The sequence below is a fragment of the Dipodomys merriami genome, unplaced genomic scaffold, assembly GCF_024711535.1.
Source record: "Dipodomys merriami isolate MVZ:Mamm:240054 unplaced genomic scaffold, mDipMer1.0.p SCAF_63, whole genome shotgun sequence".
Lineage (NCBI taxonomy): Eukaryota > Metazoa > Chordata > Mammalia > Rodentia > Heteromyidae > Dipodomys > Dipodomys merriami.
In genome coordinates this window covers 2,511,362-2,532,250 of record NW_027206213.1, presented here as the reverse complement: position 1 = coordinate 2,532,250, position 20,889 = coordinate 2,511,362, and positions in this window count along the sequence as shown.

Here is a 20,889-nt window from a genome sequence, read left to right as displayed (position 1 = left end):
CACCAATGCAAAAAGAGGAGGAAGATAGCAAAGTATCAGGAATGCAGCTGGATGAATAATTGATGAGCTGGTGGCCTAAACAGAGAGTCTCATTAATATCATCCTGCAGGTTCATTAAGTACTATTCCAGGCTTGTCTTGGTGGCGGCCTCCTGAGTCTTGATTAGGGATTGTGTGGCTTTCGCTTTACCATCAGAACTTTGGGCTTTAGGTTCTGACAAGCCTTTGCTAAGCTTCTCTTCTTTTTACTCCAATACCTTTCAGAAGCTCTTCTGGAACCCCTTTTCACTAATCATGGGCCCCTAACCATGACAGTCAGCCCTAGTAAATAATATATCAAGATAAATGATAATTGTTCTGTTTTAAGTGTCTCCTAATGAGCATCATAAATTAAAAATTAATATTGCAAAGACTGTATGAATAGCATCAAATCCATAAACAAAGCAGCGGGTATCACACTTGCAAATGAAAGCTAAACACCTCTCTTGTCCTCTTTTCCATTCCTCACCTCTACCAGCCCTCCCACAGCAGCTTCTTTTCTCTGTCTACCCTAGGTCTTCCCACCTGAAATCCAGGAGTGACAGTGCAAACAACACGTTTTTCTCACAGATTATGGCTGGCTTGCTACTTACTATCTGGTTTAGTGTGACTCGCTCAACCAACCCAAAGGTTTTAATTCTCATTATTTCTTTTCCTTAGGCAAAGAAAAGTTTTCGATGGACCAAAATTGAATGAGGAGAAATTTATAGGGGAGGAAGATCAACTAGGTCAGACCCTACAGAAAAGTCGAGAATGTAGACGCTTCTCATAGCATCCAGTAAGTCTGTCTGTCCATCGTAGAGGGCCAAATTTCAAACTCAATCACATTTTGGGAAACGACTATCAGAATGTTAATAAGACCTTTTTATACTTTCAATAGATTAGGATTTTAGTTATTATACATTTCTGAATTTTCCAAATTTCTATAATTAGTGTTATGGGGGGGAAAGGAAGAAAATAACATTTAGAAATGGAGAAGGGTACTTAGACACAAAAATCTGGTCACTATGGTTACAGTAGCTATCATCCTATGGTACTTTCCATAATGAATCAGGAGCTACCAAGTACTTATCATCTCTAACCTTCACATCAGGGCAATATTATTTTCACTGTATAGTTGCTCTCAAGAAAGAAGGGAATAGCTTAAAAATCCCACTTTCTGAGATGCACAATCGTAGCCCAATGGTATTCACTATTCTGCCTATGCATCCAGCATCCTTCTTGGAGTTCTGAACCTACTACGCCTGGTGAGTGTGAGCTGGCTTCTTGTGCAGCAGTCAATAGCAAAAACACACAAAAGTCATGCCTACATAAACTGCTGTGTTTAATATCCATTCCTTTGAACAACTACTTAGAGGTATCATAATAATAATAATTTTAAAAGGCCCCAGACCATCTGGCTGTTATATTTCTCCCTGTTAAAAAACACACTGGCTTTGTCTTACACAAAATAAGTTTCATTAAAAACCTAAGTTCAGTTGCTTTAGGACTGAGAGGCTAGGGTTGCCAAAGCCCTTGGTGACTGCTAAACTCTATGTCAAGTTCATGTGAGCCCTATACTAAATGTCGTCCTTCAGTAGATCCTCTAGTACTAATACCAGAACTGTGATGTCTGCACTCCCCAGACTCCTTCTACTAAACTTAGTTGAAATATTACCCCTGTGCCTCTGTGGAAGGTGAATGGGTAGTATGTCTTAATACTAGCATGGCTGCCTTTGTGCTTCTCTGCCACAATAGAGGCACTGCAGTTGGAGTATTATAACAATGAAAAACTGTACTCCCCTTTCTGGGATACCCTCCACTCAACAAGGGATGGGCTGCCCCACACCAAAGTGCACGTAAGAATGCAGTGATTATGCTAATTAAATCTGCCATAGAACCAGGGCATTTCCAAGAACAGCAGCCACACATTTTTATTTTATAAAAATATCCCCATTGAAACAGCGGATCTGAATGCAAATGTAAAACTAAGCATTCGATAATGCTCACTTTCACATCTGTCAACATTTTAGAGAAACTTCAAAAGGAATGAATACACATGATGTGTCTCCAGAAATTTTTAGTTTATGCAAAGAATACATTTGAGGAGGCTTCGTTTTCATAAGTTCCCAGATACCAAATAAAAAGTACCGAGGAACTGCAGACCTTTGAAATTAAAAGGGATTGTGATAATCAGGCAAGTATACCCTTATGGAACATGTGTAATGACACATTGAGTCATTCCTCAAGATGATTCACATTATATTAAATGTTGGCAAATTTGAAGGTGAAAGAAATTATGGTCAGATTTTCCATTATACCCTTATCATTTGAATGGCCAATCACTCTCTGAGATCAAGAGCTAAACCAGACAAAATTTACTAGCAATCTAATGATTTTTCTGTTTTTATAAGCAAAATTAAATAGTGTTAAAATTAAATAGTGTTTTCTCTTGTGCCTCAGTTGGTAGAGCTCTAGCCAGGAAGTGAAAATGATAGATACCAAATTTCAGTCCCAATCACAGACCTAGAAAAACAAAAAAGAAAGAAAAAGAAAACAATTTCCTAAGTTTCTCTGGTTATGTTATTGAGCTTTGAAAAGTTATTAGCTTTTGAAAAGCATGCAATAGATAGATAGGCATGGAAGAAACTACCTGTGATCCTAGCACTCAAGAAACAGGAAGAGTCTGAGTTCGAGGCCAGCCTCAGCTACCTAACAATGCTCTGTCTCAAAAAAACAAAAACTTAGAGTAGAAAATGTGATACATTTTATAGTATTCCAGAATTAATAAAATTATGTTATATAATACTTATTCTTTATTCCATACTGTTCATACTTCAATTAGTATATATAGAATATATATTATAATATATGTATAGAATATATGTATATAAATACATGAATATACATTGTATATGCATGTAAATATATATATTTATATATTCTAGAAGATTATATACAATTTATTTCTATATCTGGGACTCAATTTTAAAAAGATCAGAAGTCATTTCAGTGGGAATTTCACCTTAAGTTTTATATATATATATATATATATATATATATATATATATATATTAGAACCTTTTTATAAAAGTTTAAGGTCAATTTGCATTACATTGTAACCTGAGATGTTTTTTCTACTGTGGTTATATTATGATTTTTCTAGACCTTCTAGATTGCTAAAAGGGAAACAAACAAGAAATTAGAAAAAAGGTAAATGCATAGTAGGTAAAATAATAAATACAACTTTCAACATTTAAATATATACACTCTTTTACTTTCTAAAAGAAAAATCACAATTTAGGGTAAGCAATGAATATGATGTATGCAGTTCCAGGTTTAGACGTGTAGCATATTTTGTGTTGAATGAATGCTGAACCAAGAAATGGAAGATCAGACTTTAGACTCTGCAACTAACTTATATTTTGCACTTCCAGTGCAAAACTAGACAAAGTTCTTACATTATCTGTTCTCCAACTAAAAAGAAAGGTCTGAATAAGCTGAATAAGCACAGCATTTTTTCTTTCTTTCTTTCTTTTCTTTCTTTCTTTCATTTCTTTTGTTTGTTCTTTCTTTCCTTCTTTCTTCTTTTCTTTTCTTTTTTTTTTTTTTTTTTTTGCGAGTCCTGGAACTTGAGTCCTAGGCCTGAACTTCTTTTGCTCAAGGGTAGCACTCTACCACTTGAGCCACATCACTACTTCCAGCTTTTTCTGTATATGTGGACTGAGGAATCAAACCCAGGGCTAGCATGCAAGGCGAGTACTCTACCACTAAGCCACATTCCAGCCCAAAGAGCAGCATTTCTTGTAAGGACGTTTGCCAAACTCTTTTCACAGGAAGTTAGTAGATGCCCCATGGAAAGTCAATAGGTAGTTCTTCACTGATGTCTAGACCCTTCATTCTCTTATGGTCATCCAATGGACCCTATATTCTTGTCTCATAACTATAACATGAAAATGGAAGAAAAAGGAAAAAGAAGAGGAGGGAAAAAGAGAAGAGAAAGATTTAAAGAGGGGAGATATCATTATAAATTTATTCAATTAAAAATATTATCCAATGATATAGATAAGATACTATTAACTTCCTCAAACTAAGAAAGAATAGATTGGGCTGTGAGTTAGTGATTTCATCAATTTATCCCAGATCGTTTGGTTAGTGGGAAATTTCTGAAATTTTACGATGAACAGGCAGAAGAAACAGAAAAATATTTTGGATTCACACCAACACTTTGTCTAAAACACATCTCATCAGAGATAAATAGTAAAAATTATTTTGAAATCCAGATTATAATTAAGAAAACAAGGATAAAGAAATGTTAAGCGATGTGTTTGTATAACTATGTTCTGCTGTGATGTCAATACATAAGAGAGGCACTGGCAGTTACATGTATTGAACTAAAAATTAGTGCTATTTTGTGATCCATTCTGTTCACTAGATTCTACTAAAAGTTTTGGGAGAGTTAAGAAAAACTAACAAATCATCCTCTAAATGATTAGACAATTTTATATTTAGTAAATAAAATGGGAGCTAGGAATGCACCTCTTTCTCAGGAAACATCTCCATGATATGGGTACAGTCTTTGTTTAAAACTGCAACACATTTTAGACCCAACCTCTTTGAGCGTATGGTATACATTCTTCCATCCTAGGGCTTCTATATGCCAATAAATACTTCTTCATTATCGTCATGAAGTGATACTATTTGCTCTATTGTCTCTATAATTGTCTTTATGAGGTCAAACATGGCTTCTCTTAACTTGGGAAAGCAAAATACTACCATTCTTTTGTTTCTGGGAAACAAAAGGGAAAAAGCCATCATCATGTCCAGAGGACAATAGTCTACACACGTCACTGGGCCAGTGGATTCTCAGATGTGATCATCAGCCAGATAGCCATGCTACCTTATTACCACCCACGTACCATGCAAATCAGTCATCTCTTACTTGTTTTCATAAGCTAGTGGAGCAATGAGAACAAACCTCAATTCTACCAGGTGTACATTCTGCAAAAATAGTTGTTAGGATAACAAAAAGTATATTTGGAGAGAAAAATAATAATGAAGACTTTAACTGAAAGATAGCTACAGAAAGCCGAAAGAATTACCCAATCTATCTGCAAACCACACACTGAAAATGAATGGTTTCTTTAGTGTTTGGGACATTTTAGTGTTATAAAAATGTAGACTATAGAGCTATTATATCAAGTAATTTATGGGATGAATATTGTAATTCATTGAATGTCACGACTTATCTTTTATTCATATAGTTACTATTCCATTACCAGAGAGGGAGGTTTGTCAAAGGTTAATTATTTTAAATTGCTCTGGCAAATTTATTTTGATTTGTACAATTTTTTTGAATAATCATAGGTCTATATATTCATACATCTTTATGAGGCTTCTTTTTAAAAATAATATTCTTTGATGAGGTAGTTAAAACTAGATAAACGCATTCATGATGTCTTTCAAATATATTTCCCTCAGCTTTGGATGTAGGTTTATAAAGAATTATTATATTATTATTGCTATTGATATTATACATTTATTTTGGAACTTTCTAAATTTTTACCAAAAATAATAACAATAATAAAAACAGTCAAAGAATTCAAAATTGAATTTCTCAAGGGGATGGTCATAGTTTATAATATCTTTCAGATCTGGGTCTCTAGTTGGAATCTATCTAAATGGCTGATAGAAGAAAACTGTCAGCATCCTCCATCATCTTCCACCATCTCTAATTCATATGAAATTGCCCCTTGGCTATGGACCACACTTGCTCACAACATAGGAGGATAAATGATGAAAGACAGACAAATACCTACAAAATTGGAAACAAATAATTTTGGACTATAAACCTAAAGGAGAAAGAAAATTATAATTGAAGAGAAAAATTATGAAGATTACAATACATACAATATGTACAATATATAGATTAATCCAGTCCAATCTTCTTCCATATTTATATCCTTTCCCATTAAGCTTCCCTATACTCATCTTTTTTATATTTCTCAAATGTTTATGTATTGTGCCTATATTTTATTAACATGTTTGCATTATATATAACTTTTAAATTATTCATAAGTAGTTTGAGAGTTAGAGGGGTGCAGTAGAGAAAAATGCTCAATTTGGAGTCAGAAAACGTAGCCTCACAGTTGAGCTTTGTGGGTTTTTCTTATTTGTAAAGGTTTAGATATATTGTGTAAGTCTTCTGAGACTTACTTTCCTTTATGTCCAAAGGAATAAGAAAACATTCCTACATGCTTCACAAAGTTGTCTAACACTTGTCCCAAGTTTATACAATTCTTGTATATTTATTTTTAATCACCCAAATAACAGAATATATATAAATAATATATACTCTCCAAAATAATATATAATAATATATTTTATTATATAAAATATAAATTATATACATAGACATATATTAAATATACATATAATATGAATTATATGTATTGTATACAAAAATATAATATATAATAAAATAATACATATAGTATATAATATATCTGCTATTACCCATCCATTTTTATGAACATAACTATTAGATGAATTATGTCAATTGATATTTAAACTCTAAGATACATAATTATCTACAAGTATAGATTTGGTAGAATCAATTTCATATTCATGCTGAGCTATAGATTCCATCTTTTGCTAATTTCATTTTTTATCGTATTTCCTTCTTATATTCCTTTCTTTTAAGATGTCTTGATCAGCTTAAGAAAGTTCATTTTCTGTATAGATAACAAAGTGCATTGTAAAATGAATACTCAGTTTGTGTCTAGCTATTGCCAAAGTTACTGATTAATTTTATGTGATTTCAAAAATAATAATCTACCATTTGACAAAAATTTCACTTTTAACTATTATTATGCATTCCATTATCGTGTATGTGATTAAAAAAATATTCCTGGAAAAAATACATACTGTTGAAAGTATGGAAATAAAATATGTATTGGCTTTATAATACTGTTGGTCAAACAAAAGCCATTGGACATATGGTTGTGGAAACACAAAAGTGGCTTTAGGTTCAGGGACTCTGAAGTATTCCCTAATTATCCATAGCTGGAGAGAGAACTATCAGGATGGGGCCTTTGTATGTCTTATCCCCACTCAGTATTTTAAATACTTAGTACATAGTTGGTACCCAATAAATATTACCCCTGTATTATGTTTCTCCATTTATTCACATCAATCAAACCCTAAAATACTATGAAACTTTACAACTGAAGAGCTAGGAATTTTGAATGGATTTAGAAGACAGAAACAGTGTTAGAAGTGGGACTGGTTAAGCATAAGAAACTTCATTTCCTGGGGGGAGCGGGGAGGATTGGGGGGGGGATGGGAAGGGATGGGAAGGGGAAACAAAGGAAGAGGCTACAATGCTTGATAGGAAATGTACTCATTATCTTGCCCGTGTAATTGTAACCCCTCTGTACAGTATTTTCACAATAAAAAAATAAAAAAAAGAAACTTCATTTCCTTCAACAGAAAGTAAACTAAAGGGACACTTCAATGTCATGTAACACCATATATGATATGTATCTATTATATATACATACATATATGTATATATCAGCTTTTCAACTCCTCTGTAAATGGAAGAAGGGAAATATGTTCACTTTACCATAAAAAAGATGGGTAGTCAAATACAATAAATATCTGAACACAAGAATAAATCCTTACCAGGAAGTGATAGAAAGAGAAGCAGCTCTCAGTTGTTGAGTAAAATGTTCCTTAGTAATATGTTAAGCACAGACACTTTGCATCTAAGAACTTGACTGATACTGTCTCACTAAACAAATTCTCTGGAGAATGTGTTGATGGGTTGAGAAAACTAAGGCAAGGAATAGTTGCAAACCTTCCTAAAGACACATGCTATTGGTCAGCAGAGCCTGGAAGTGATAGCCATTTCAACCTTCTGGGTCATTGAAGATGCCCTCAATGGCAATCTCATCATTGACTAGCTCTATCAGTTATTTCTCTTCCACTGGAGCCTACACAATCTTCCAATTAATTTCTATGTTTGCTTAGTAGACTGAGAGTAGAAACTGATGGACAGCCATGATAATGCAGAACATTTACAGAGTTATTTGTTCAAATATGTAATATAAATATATGTTTATATTATTTATATATTTATTTTATAAATACATATGCAAACATATATGTTTATATAATATATAGCTATATATACCATAGATACATATTATTCCTAAACATATTTTACAAAGTCTTGTTTGTTGCTAAAATTAAAATAAGGGCAACTTAAAATAGAGTCACTAAATCAGCATTCAGTGACTCAATCAGAAATAGAATTCTTGGCCTTAAACTGGATGCTGGGAGAAAGACAGCTTTTGGCCCAGAGCAACATTGAGCCCATATTTTTCCTACTTCTATCAAACAGAACGAGGACAGACAACTCCTATCTAGTGTCTTTCACCACCTACAGTCTGATCTCTGTGGTTGAGATAGTTCTATTTTTAATTCTCCCTAACAAAGGCCTCTCAGTACAGAATCTTTCTCAAAGGCCGGTGAAGTGTATTTCTGATCACCCCTTCATGTTCCTGAGCTGCACTGGGATAATGTTGTGTGGGGAAGGCCCCCAGGGGAACAGCTGATTGGATTCTGGCAAGACGGACCAAACATCTGCTTCAAACAAAAGACATCTGCATATTTCACATTTATTTTTCATAATTCACAGAAGCAACCTGCCAAAATTCAGCAAGGGAGAATACACTAGCACATAATTAGCTTAAAGTTTGCTTGCTTTAGAAGTATGAGCATGAAGCCCAGGCATTCACCTGGGAGGACATGGGGGAATGGTGGAACTACAGTTTGATTCCTGCAATTCTGCCTTAGACCTTGTATGCCAGGACACAAGCCCCAGCCCTACCAAGTTTTAAGGGTAAGTACTTTGACAAAACATGTGCCAAATTGGTATGAAACCTAAACATAACAGAGAAGATGCTGAGAGCTTCTTTTGTCCTTACATTAAATGAAAGATTTCTGTACCAAATATGTTGTCAAAGGTAAGATTATTTATTAAATAAGATTTGATTAGGTTGAAAGATTTCATTTCAACCACTTAGCATGATAGTGTCTATAGCTATTAGATAGATAGCTATTATAGACAGATAGATAGGTGATAGAGAGATTGAGAGATAGATTAGATAGATCATGATGTGAAAGATATTCCACTATTTTTCAAAGCATCTGAAAGTCATTAATATTGAAAAATGTAGAAACTATAGGTGTTGAGCAGATATTAGTAGGTTTGGAGGTCATTACCAAGACATAAAAAGAACAACATAATGGGTGATACAATTAGTTGACCAGTTATAATATACCATATATGTTGGTCAAATGAACACAACAGATTATCTGTCTTTTTATGAACTATATTCAACCAGTTGAAATTCAAACTTTGTAAGGTCACTATTACTTGAAATCCCTAAGGCTTGCTTTATGAGAAAGTAAAAGAATTTTTGATGAGAGTGTGTGCAAGAGATTTTTCTTTTTCTTCCCAGAAAAGGAATTTCAAACCTATGTCTAGTTCAAAATTAAGAATATTAGCTATTAAATTCTACAGATTGCTTAACTCTAGGAAGAAAACATATTTAGAGTTAAAGTGATAGTCTGCAAAATACTAAGCATTGTTTTTTTAATTTCTGAGGCATTAGGCCACTGATGGAAAGAGGGAATAGTATTTTGATTTTGCAGCATTATGATCTTTCAGTCCCAGTCATTGCCCTACAAAAGTAGTTGTATTCCTTCTTTAGTTTTAGACACAATGCTGATATTATAAAAATCTCTATTAGTACGGTGGCTTTTCCAAAATAATTTAACATCTTAGGTTATATGTACATTGTAAAAGTAACATTTGTAACCAGGCACTGGTGGCTGACCCCTGTAATCCTAGCTACTCAGGCGGATGAGATCAGGATCAAGGTTCAAAGCCAGCCTGGCAAGAAAGTTCATGAGATTCTTATCTCCAATAAACTATGCAAAAAAAGCCAGAAGTGGTGCTGTGGCTCAAGTGGTAGAGTGCTAGCCTTGAGCACAGAGATGGAAAGGGACAGAGCCCAGGCCCAGAGTTCAAGTCCCAGGACTAGCCAAAAAAAAAAAAAAAAAAAAAAAAGAAGTAATATTTGTAATCTGGACTGGACACTAGGAATTAATTCTTTGGTAAATATTACCTATCAGGGACAACCTGGTTGTGATCACTTCAAATGTAGCCTCATTTATGTTTCTGACATCTATTTTAGTACCTTGTCTATAAAGTGCCAAATTGGTATGAAACCTAAAATCTAAAATGACACAGCAGTTAGTATAAGTAGACTCATTAATTTTGCGAACTTACTGTTTAAACCTTGCTACTTATTCTTAACTACCCACCTTTTAACTTCCAATGTACTTAAATTTCAAACTACAGTTTTTGTTCACATAAACTTTTCTTATAATTTCTCTTTTATCAGTAAGTTTTGTTTTTGTGTGTGTGTAGGTGCTTTGGGGGTTTTTTGTGTTTGCTTTGTGGGTCCTACGGCTTGAACTCAAGGCCTGGGCACTGTCCCTGAGCCTCTTTGTGCCCAAGACTAATGCTCTACCATATGAGCCACTTCCAGCTTTTTCTGAGTAGTTTATTCGAGATGAGAGTCTCATGGACTTTCTTGCCCCGGCTGGTTTCGAACCATGATATTCAGAACTCAGCCTCCTGAATAGCTAGGATTACAGGCATGAGCCACTGGAGTCTGGCTTACCAGTGGTTTCTCTATCAAAAGAGCAGTTTGTCCTAAATGGAAAAAGCCTCACACCTAGGTCTGAGCTGGACAAACATACAAAGTGAAATGTTCTGGATTTCAGTGTCTTCATTTGACTCAAGTATGTTTTGTTATAAGGGTTAAGTGAAGTACCTAAACTAACATTCTGGCTTGCCAATTTGTCCAGATTTTCATGTCTTGTACTTTAGAGCTCTTTGAAATAAAGCCAGGGGAAGCAGAAAGACAGTGACAAAAAGTCAAAGATGGCAGACAAGCCCCTAACTTGGTTGAAAGGAGGAATGCTGATGTTCATCATCCTATAAAATTGTGTGAACATGATACAACTGAGAATAAAAATTGAAGGAGCTCTTTTCTTAAACGTTTTAGGGAACACAGGGGCATTGTCTGTACTATTTGGAGACTTATCTTCCTCATTTCCAGGAGGGCACTTGTAGGGAGATCTCAGGAGTCACCATTCCTGGGGAAAGCAGCCCATTCTGCAGAGTTGGCAGCAATTCTGAGCACACACTATCATCCTATTTGTCTTGCTTAAAGAAAAAGCACAGCCCACAAAGCATCCTGGGGGCAAAATGGTAACCAGCAGAAGTGTTGAGAAAACACCAACTTGTACTACACAGCTTGTTCAACACAGTGATATTCACTACATGTGGCTATTTCAAACAAAATTCACTAATATTAAAAATTTGGGCTATTGATCTTGCTAGCTATGTCTTTTGCCATGCAGAAGCTCTGCAGCTTCATGCAATCCCATTTGTCCAACCTTTCTTTGATTTGTTGTGTTTCTGGGTTTCTATCAACAAAAATTCAGCCTGTGCCAAGGAGACCTAGGGTTTCTCCTATTCCTTCTTGTAATGTTTTCAGGGTGTCTGCTTTGACTCCGAGGTCTTTGATCCACTTGGAGTTAATTCTGGTGCAGGGTGATGTATAAGGATCTAGTTTTAGTTTTCTACAGGTGAATAACCAGTTTTGACAGTACCACTTCCCAAAGAGGCTGTCTTTCTTCCATTCTATTTTTTTAGCTCCCTTATCAAAGATTAGATAGCTATAGGTCTGTGGGTTCATTTTTGAGTTTTCAGTTTTATTCCATTGGTCCTCAGGTCTGTTCTTGTGCCAGCACCAAGCTGTTTTGATTACTATGGCTTTGTAGTAGAGTTTGAAATTTGGTATTGATATTCCTCCAGCACTGTTCTTTCTGCTAAGGATCATTTTTTATATTCGGGGTTGGATTGGGAGAAGATCTTCACAAGCCATACAAAGGACAAGGGTCTCATATCTAAAATATACTTGGAACACAAAAAATTAAATCCCCCAACAACAAATCATCAAAGAAACAATTGCCCAATAAATAAGTGGGCTAAAGACTTGAAGAAAAACTTCTGTGAAGAGGAAGTAAGAATGGCCAATAGACATATGAAGAAATGCTCAATTTCTCTAGCCATAAAAGAAATGCAAATCAAAACAACATTGAGATTCCATCTCACCCCAGTTAGAATGGCTATAATCAAGAATTCTAATAACAACAGATGCTGGAGGGGATGTGGACAGGAGGGAACCTTACTGCATTGTTGTTTAACCACTTTGGAAAGCAGTATGGAGGTTCCTCAAAAGACTCCACATAGAGCTCCTTATGACCAGCAAACCCACTTTTGGGCATTTATCCAAATGATCACAAACAAGGCCATACTAAGTCTACCAGCACAACTATGTTTATTGCAGCATTATTTACCATAGCTAAGATATGGAACCAACCCAGATGCCCCTCAGTAGATGAATGGATCAAGAAAAACATATATATATATATATATATATATATATATATATATATACACATACCAAATATATATATATATATGTATATATATAATGAAATTCTACGCCTCCATCAGAAAGAATGACATCACCCCATTTGTTAGGAAATTCAAAGACTTGGAAAAAATTATATTAAATGAAGTAACCCAGGCCCCAAAAAAACATAGGTCCCATGGTTTCCCTTATTTGCAATAACTAGTACATGTATAGGACATGCAGAAAGGTTAAAAACTATGTACATATGACCATATAATATGATGTTAAGCAAAATGAACCCTAAGTTAGGGACACAAATATCTTTTTTCTATCTTGCAATTGCTTCTAACATATTTATAATGTACCATGTGATATTTTTTGTTGCTTTGTATGATCCTCCTCCATGGTATAACCCCTATTTTCATCGAATTTGATGTCAGTGCCCTGCATCTTGTATATACACTTCTTTAATTTGGGGAGGGGAAGGGTAAAAACAAAATGCTTAAATAAAGACACCCATTGTAACAATGAGATGTACAAAAAACGAACTTTACAATTTTGGCAGGTGTTAGTTGTGGAGGTGGGAGGGAAGAGATGCTAGAAGGAAAACAATGGAGGAGGCAACAATGATCAATAGGAAATGTACTCATTACCTTGCTCATGTAACTGTAACCCCTCTGTACAACATTTTTACAATAAAAAATGTACAAAAATTCTGTTCTGCAGTTTCACTTACAGAACTACCATCATTGGCAGTTTTTTTGCACAGCACTGGAGTTGTGGGTCACTAATTTGTTTTGAAACACCTTGCAGGCCTCCTTAGTGATGATCCCTGAAGTACTTGATCAGATGACTGGACCAATTCACAGAGGCAAAGCCTGAGGTCGTGGATGAACACTTAGGAATAAACACTGCCCTCTTTTCTCTTCCATATGACTTCTTTTTACCCAAGGTAATGACTGGAGAAATCCAGTACATGTAATCAAACAAACAAACAAACAAAAATAAAACTATCACATTGTCTTGAATATGATAGGTGTTAATAAATAAATGTTACAGGTATGTAATATAGCTATCACCATATTACTAGGATGAACTTCCTACCACCCACATTCCATCAGTGGCCCCTTCCAAAGCTACCAAAGGTACATAATAATATAAATAATATTGAAGAAAATCTTCAGACAAGTCAAACACAGATACTGGAACTGGGGAGAGTTATACTGGCTATGAATCCCAGCTAATTCTGGTACCTCCTATATGTATAGCCTTCCACGTCTGGCTCCTCACTCTGGAATAAGAATCCTAGAGCCTATAATTCTTCAAGTTTTTATGAAAACTGACTAAAGCACTTAGAATAATAGTACTGACTTATCATAAGTATGAAGGAAGTATTTGTTGAGTGTATATTTGTCATCCTCAACAGTCTGATCCAAAAATCACATTTCAAGCTTATTTCTGATTTTACATCCCTCCTATCTTCACATTTCAGCCAGGCATCATCTTCTCCACAACTTGACTTAAATATCTTTCATTCTATTCAGATTTATATATATATATATATATATATATATATATATATATATATATATATATATATATCTTATTTATCTGTCAAAATCTCCCTCCCTAGAAAAATGTCTCCTGGATTAGTTTAACTTCAGCATACGCATAGCTTATGGTTTACTGTAGTATAATTACTCTTATTTCATTCCATTTGGCCTTGCTCTTTATAGCTTCATCTTTACACTTCTGTACTCACCTTAGGCTGTAAATTTCTCAAGGAATTATTCAATCTTGTAGGCTCCAAAACATTTTTCTAAAATATGTTCTCAATAATTGTTTGTAAGGGAGAGGAAGGCAATAGCATGTCTTTCAGACCAATTCTATGAAATAGGAGCTCTGTCTGAATGCTGCATTTTGGAATTTATGCATAAAAAGTGCTTTTTCAAGTTGTCCCAACACAATATAGCACGCAATCGCCTTTGGAAGCTGAATGGGGAAAGTGTGCTTAGTGCATTTTTTTCCCATGTTGGGCTTAGAGCTTGAACTCTGGGTCTGGGCTCTGTCCCTTAGTTTTTGTTGCTCAAAACTAGTAAAAGATGCTCAGATTTGGGATAAAAATTTGAACTTTTCTGCCCAGGCTGGCTTCAAACCTCAATACCCAAGTGTCAGCCTCCTAAGTAGCTAGGATTACAGATGTGAGCCACACCCCACTGTGTTTTGTACTTTCTGCTTTCTGCCAGATTCTGCATGGTTTTGAACATGATAGTATGGAAGGACAATAACAATCAGAGCTGCATGAACTGTGTAATGCTTGATTCAAACACAGTGCAGCCACAATATTTCCATCCTAAATAAGCTCCCAGGCAAATAACTTTATCTTCTACCATATGCATCATTAAGTACTCTCCAATGAGGAGTAGCCTGTTACCCAAATGTTTTTATGGATACTGATCTTTCAAGAAAGCACAGAATGGTGCTGTCTCTGGTCAACATAAACCTGCTTTTCTATAGACTATCAAGTCTTAAGAACTAAAACAGACTTTTAAAAGAAATGATGGGATGTGGGATCATAAAGAAATATTTTCTAAACTCTCAGCTCAAGCAAACCTTTGATCATGGTGGATGCTGAACAACACAGCAGTAAACTGGCATTGTTCTAGGAACACATGCAATGAACAAACAAGAGCCAGAAGATAGAGAACATGGGTGCACAGATCATTCTTACACTGGACAGTTCTTCTGCAAGTGAGAATTGTTTACAATTGTGCTGTCAACTCTCCTCAGCTCACAGAAGAGATCTAAATTTCTTCCCTAAAGACATTCTTGTGAGTCATCAATGTATAAGACATATAATCAAAAATTTCTCAGGATTCTGTACCCCTAGACTTTTCTCACAGCATGCCAGAGCTTATATTGCTGGGTTTTAGTGTGTTAATAAACTCAATCCAATGGTAGCCATTGTGACTTCTGCTCCAAAACTTGCCAGGTTCTCCTTTAATAAGTTGGTTCCTTTGTGGTTGGAGCAGACATGAAATCTAACCTAGGACAACATTTTATTACTGAATAGTTTCTAAAACATTCTCATGTTTGATCTTCAAAATCCACAAGAACTCTTTGTATCTTTTTACATTATTTCTCCTAAAACATCTGCGGTGAAATTTTGGTCTATATGTAATACTATAGTACAATGTGTGTGCATTTTAGCCAAGACTGTTGGAATCTATGCAGGGAATTCCCTGTTCAGCTTACATTTCCAAGATAATAAACAAACAAAAAAAATCCGACCACTTCTTAGCTCCAAAATTTTTCTGAATTTCTTTTTTGCTAGAAATACAAAGTACAGTTTTAGCACTGTTTCAAAGTTTAAAGAAAATAGCAATTAATAGTATCTTTTTAATATTCACCATTTATCTTAGCAAAAAGGAAGCTGATTATTACTTAGAGTTGATTATTGCTCATTCTTAAAGATTCTAATTATTTTAGGTATTCACTTATTTTAGACATTTTCACTTTGCCCCCTAGAGTAAATTAAGACTAAAGGTAAATGAAAAGGAAGGAATTCAGCATTAAGAGAATAAATAAACAAAACACAGATTGCAAAGCAGGAATGAAAACAAGGTTTCCAGACCAATCTGTTCCAGGAATGTTACAAATGTGAAGTGTTTACTGTTCTAAAACATTAATCATGTACTCACCCTGTTTATTTAGCTATCAATGTTTTTCCTGTAACTCTGACTTAAAAAGGCATAAGCTGTTTAGAATTCGGACTCCAGATGAAGCCAAATGATATTTTGATTATTTATGTTGCCTAACTTGTCTTGAAACTTCAGAGTTTCAGTCTTTTCATTTCAATTTGCACCTTTTTAAAGTCATTATTATTCTGTATAAAGTGACATCTCAAATAACTTTTATTACCACCCACTACCATACACCCAAGCCACTGCTATTAAATATAGGAAACACGTATCCTCTCTCAATGGACCTTTTTAGCAGATTGCCACCATCTTGCTTTCACCTAGAATCCATTAATCAACTTCCAAATACTGCATTACAGATCTAACCCAGTCAGACATTGGTGGCTCATGCTTACTGGCATGGATTACTTCCTTCCTTCTCACGAGACTGAGGTCTGACGTTTACAATTCAAAAGCAGTTGGTGCAGGAAAGTCTGTGAGACTCATCTCCAATTAACCAGCAGAAAACTGAAGTGGCACTGTGGCTCAAAGTAGTAGAGTGCTAGCCTTGCACAAAAAAAGCTCTGAGACAGTGCTCAGGTCTGAGTTCAAGCCCTATTACTGATAAAAAAAAAATAAACAAATAAAAATAAAAATAAAAAAGAAGAATTAGAGGTCTGAAAATGCTAGAAATTTTCCAAGTTTCTGACAGTATTTTCTTGTCCTATATCGACTCTTTTTAATAAATATTTGCAATTTGAATTTGCTAATGGGAAAGCCATCAAAGCTACTGCATACTCATCATGAACCGGAGCCTCTCATGTGAGTTGAAAAAATCATAGATCATGTTAAGGCGCAAAATAGTTTGTGTAACATTGATTTGCCATTTCTACCCATTGATAAAGATAGGAAAGCATTAGAATTTTCTCCTGAAGCAAAAGCATGAGAGAATTCTTACCATAGAGTGCATAGACAATGGCATAGACAAGATACCCAGAAGTTTATATTTCCTTTGAAAATTGTTATTGCTGCCATAAATTTATCCACACAATACTTCAAGGCATTGGGAATTTTTAAAATTATTTTCTATAGCAAAAATTCTTCAGTATCCTATCCCATTGCTCCTCAATTAAACAATTTAACCTTATATGAGAACTGATGAACGATCTCATCACACCTCTTCTTGATTTGTGTATGCATAGGACTGTAAGTCTCTAGTACTCTAGTGGTTGTCTCTCTCACTCTTAGACAATTGTCTGTTTCATGGTCATATTTGGTAGTTGGGTGCTGGCAGTCTCAACATTCAGTTGCATTCAAAGTTCAAAGGATGATCAACTTCTTGTACTGACAAGTTGTACCTTGCCTTACCTGACAATCTTCCTTGACCTTCTTTAGGAAACTTAAACAAAAAGCAATCCTTACCTCTGACATTTCTCTCCATAGTCCCTGAGATGGTTATCAGGGCTGTCTTTAACTTCTCTTCTAAAGCCACAGAGATTTCTTCTTTTTCTGAATCACTACCATGATTTAGAATAAGAATTCCTCCCTAAGGCCCATGTTTGAAGGCATGGTCTTTGGGGATGGTGTTATGAACCTTTAATGAGTGAGATCTGGAGAGAGGTCTTTAGGCTATTGGAAGAATGCCCCAAAGAGGGTTTGGGGATCCCAGCCACTCCAGGCATTCTTTATTTCCTGCTTCCTACACTGAATAGTTTACTCTTACATTTGCTGCCAATATAATGTGCTATCCTCACCACAGGCCTAAAGCAGTGGAGATGCTCAGCCTTGGACTGGTCCATTCCAAATCATGAGCTAAATAAATCTTACCTAAATTAATAGCACAAGTATTTTATTATAGAAATATGAAGCTAACACATTCGTCATTCTTCCAAAAGTTATCTATGTCTCCCCATTTTTTGTATGGACATAAGAAAAGAGCACCTGTTACACAAATAATAAAAATAAAGACTATCTACTTCATGGAATATAACTTATAAACCATTAGAGCCAAGTAAAAGGCCCACTGGGGACAGAGTAGATCCGAGGTGCTACCAAACTCTCTCTGTATGCTTCTTAGTACTCTTCATCCTTTAATGGCAACTCTATAACTTTGACTTGTGGGTACACAACACCATCTTAAGTTGCCTTCAGACTAACCATTTCTGACTAATTGGCTCATCTGACATCCAGTGTCAGATGTGACTTTGAGTTGAAGAAAAACACTAAGGTCAGAAAAAGAATTCTCCAGATTACACTGAAATAGTATCTTATATACTAAGTAGCCTCCTAGGATTTTCTTATTCATACATTCCACTGAGATATACACACATGCACACATGTTGCATATATTCATTCAGATACACACAGATACTTCATCATGAGATTCACAAACAAATAAAGACCTCAAACACTTAGCAATATTTTATAAATATTTAATGCTAACCTGTGTCTACTCATTCAACACAGACCTACTTAAATAAAATAATCATAAAGAATTACAAAAATGGCATAAACTAACCCAGGAAAATCTAAATAATTCAATTGGTTCCAGAATCAACTAAAAATCCAGGCTTTAATATAGGGTCTTTACTACCAACCGAAATGATTATAAGCATTTTGCTGTGACTAGTCATTAAGCTAAGCATCAACTATCTTGTAAAGGACGCAATCTCAGAAAACTCTAAATATGCTTACAAAGGCTGATTCAGGTTTTGTTTTATTTTATATTCATATACTACATAGAAGTCTTGAACTGTTAGTATTTTAAAGTTATTGATACAAAAACAATTTCTTGTATTTCTAATATATAGTAATCTTAGAGTACGTATGGTACTTTCTTTCATTTTGCTATTTCCCTGAAATATCTAACCAAAAAGAAATAAATGAAATTGAAAGCAGGGTTTCGTGGACAAAGCTCACGTTGATTTAGCAATTCTTGTGATAATGTTTTTTGAGGGGAAGGTCTGGGTTTTCCTGGGTTTAACTTAAACTGGATGAAGTTTCATTGACTCTATTAGTTCCTGATAGGATCAACTATCTTTTAAAGTTCAGTTTGAACTGAATTTGCCTCCATTGCTAAAAATTCCACAAGTACTCATGAAAGAGTGTTGACCTCCATGTTGTTCTGAAGTAGAAAAGCCTCCAGCCTTGGGTATTGGTTGACTTTCTCAAATTACAGAATTTTGTTTTCCTTTTGGAAGTATCATCACCACATCGCTATTGATTTTTCCCTCATTTACAAGCCATAGAATGCCTGTTGCAGTACCAACTAGATTATGGCACACCTTCGATGCTCAGGAATGTCTCCATACTATGGGATGGCCACTCACATTCTTCTAAGACCTTCCTTAGGCAAGAGGATACCTACAGCACCTCAACTAATTCTTCAAATGAAGAAAAATGCAGACTGTGAGAATCTGCTGACAATAATTAGAAGCAGCATTCTCTTCTACAGAATAATACTGGAAAACGATAACAACTTGTGTATTTAAAACACTATTCTGAAATGAGTTTCATTACTTTTTGTTTCTTAAATTATCATTAAATATCGGGCTGGGAAGTTGGCTCTGTGGTAGCGTGCTTGCCTTACATGCATGAGGCCCTGAGTTCGATTCCTCAGCACCACATAAGCAGAAAAAAATGCCAGAAGTGGTGCTATGGCTTAAGTGGTAGAGTGTGAGCCTTAAGCTGAAGAACTGAGGGACAAAGCCCAGGCCCAGAGTTCAGCCCCCAGGACTGACAAAAAAAAATTATCTTCAAATATCAACATGCTATTCATTGTATGCTATTTATTTATTGGGCATTATTTTATTTTAAAAATATACTGTATTTTAACTCATTTTAAGTGTTGTTATTATTTAACTTAATTTAATTCTTTATTTTTAAAGAAATGTAAGCTGAGAAAAGTAAAGGGGTTTTGTTGGTACAAGGTCATGCTAGAAAACCTAGAATTTGCTTAGTGTTAGTTCTCATAGTTAGCAACTCCAGGCACTGCCTTTTATGCTCTCAATCCACCTTTTATCCCAGCCACAGTAACACCAAGTCTTGCACTGAGCTAGCTTGTCATAGGTCCTTATACTGGATACGTTAGGAGTTCATTCCTCCAGTGTAAGGCTCTCAGCTTTCTCTGGGACAAATCTAGAGTCTGTCTGACAGCTTCTCAAAAAGTGCCAGTGAGTAATGAGCATTCATTTATGCATTATTGAACGCATTACTTTCCAGTATCTTCTTTCTCTCTAGAACACTTCCCCACTCTACCCTCAAAAAAAAGTCTGAGGCTAGTTTTCCAGAGGGAACCTAACTTAAAATAAAGGTACTAAGCTATAATCTAAAAGTAGAAGTAGAACACATTAAATGGTAGTGATTTTGTTATTTGAGTAATCTCTTCAATATTCTCTTTAGGTTTTCAAAGGTAAAAAAACATCATTAGCTATGGGAAAATATCTAGCCTAGTAAATTGGAAGTATTTCCTATGAGCAAAGATGTTATTCCAGTAAAAAGTAAGGAAAATTGTCTCTAAACTTGAGGGTTATTTATTGAACAACCAGGCATTGGGTTTGAACTAAATTATAGATAAATAAAAAGAGAACCAGGGGAAGGAAACAGATCCATGACTGAGGGTATGGG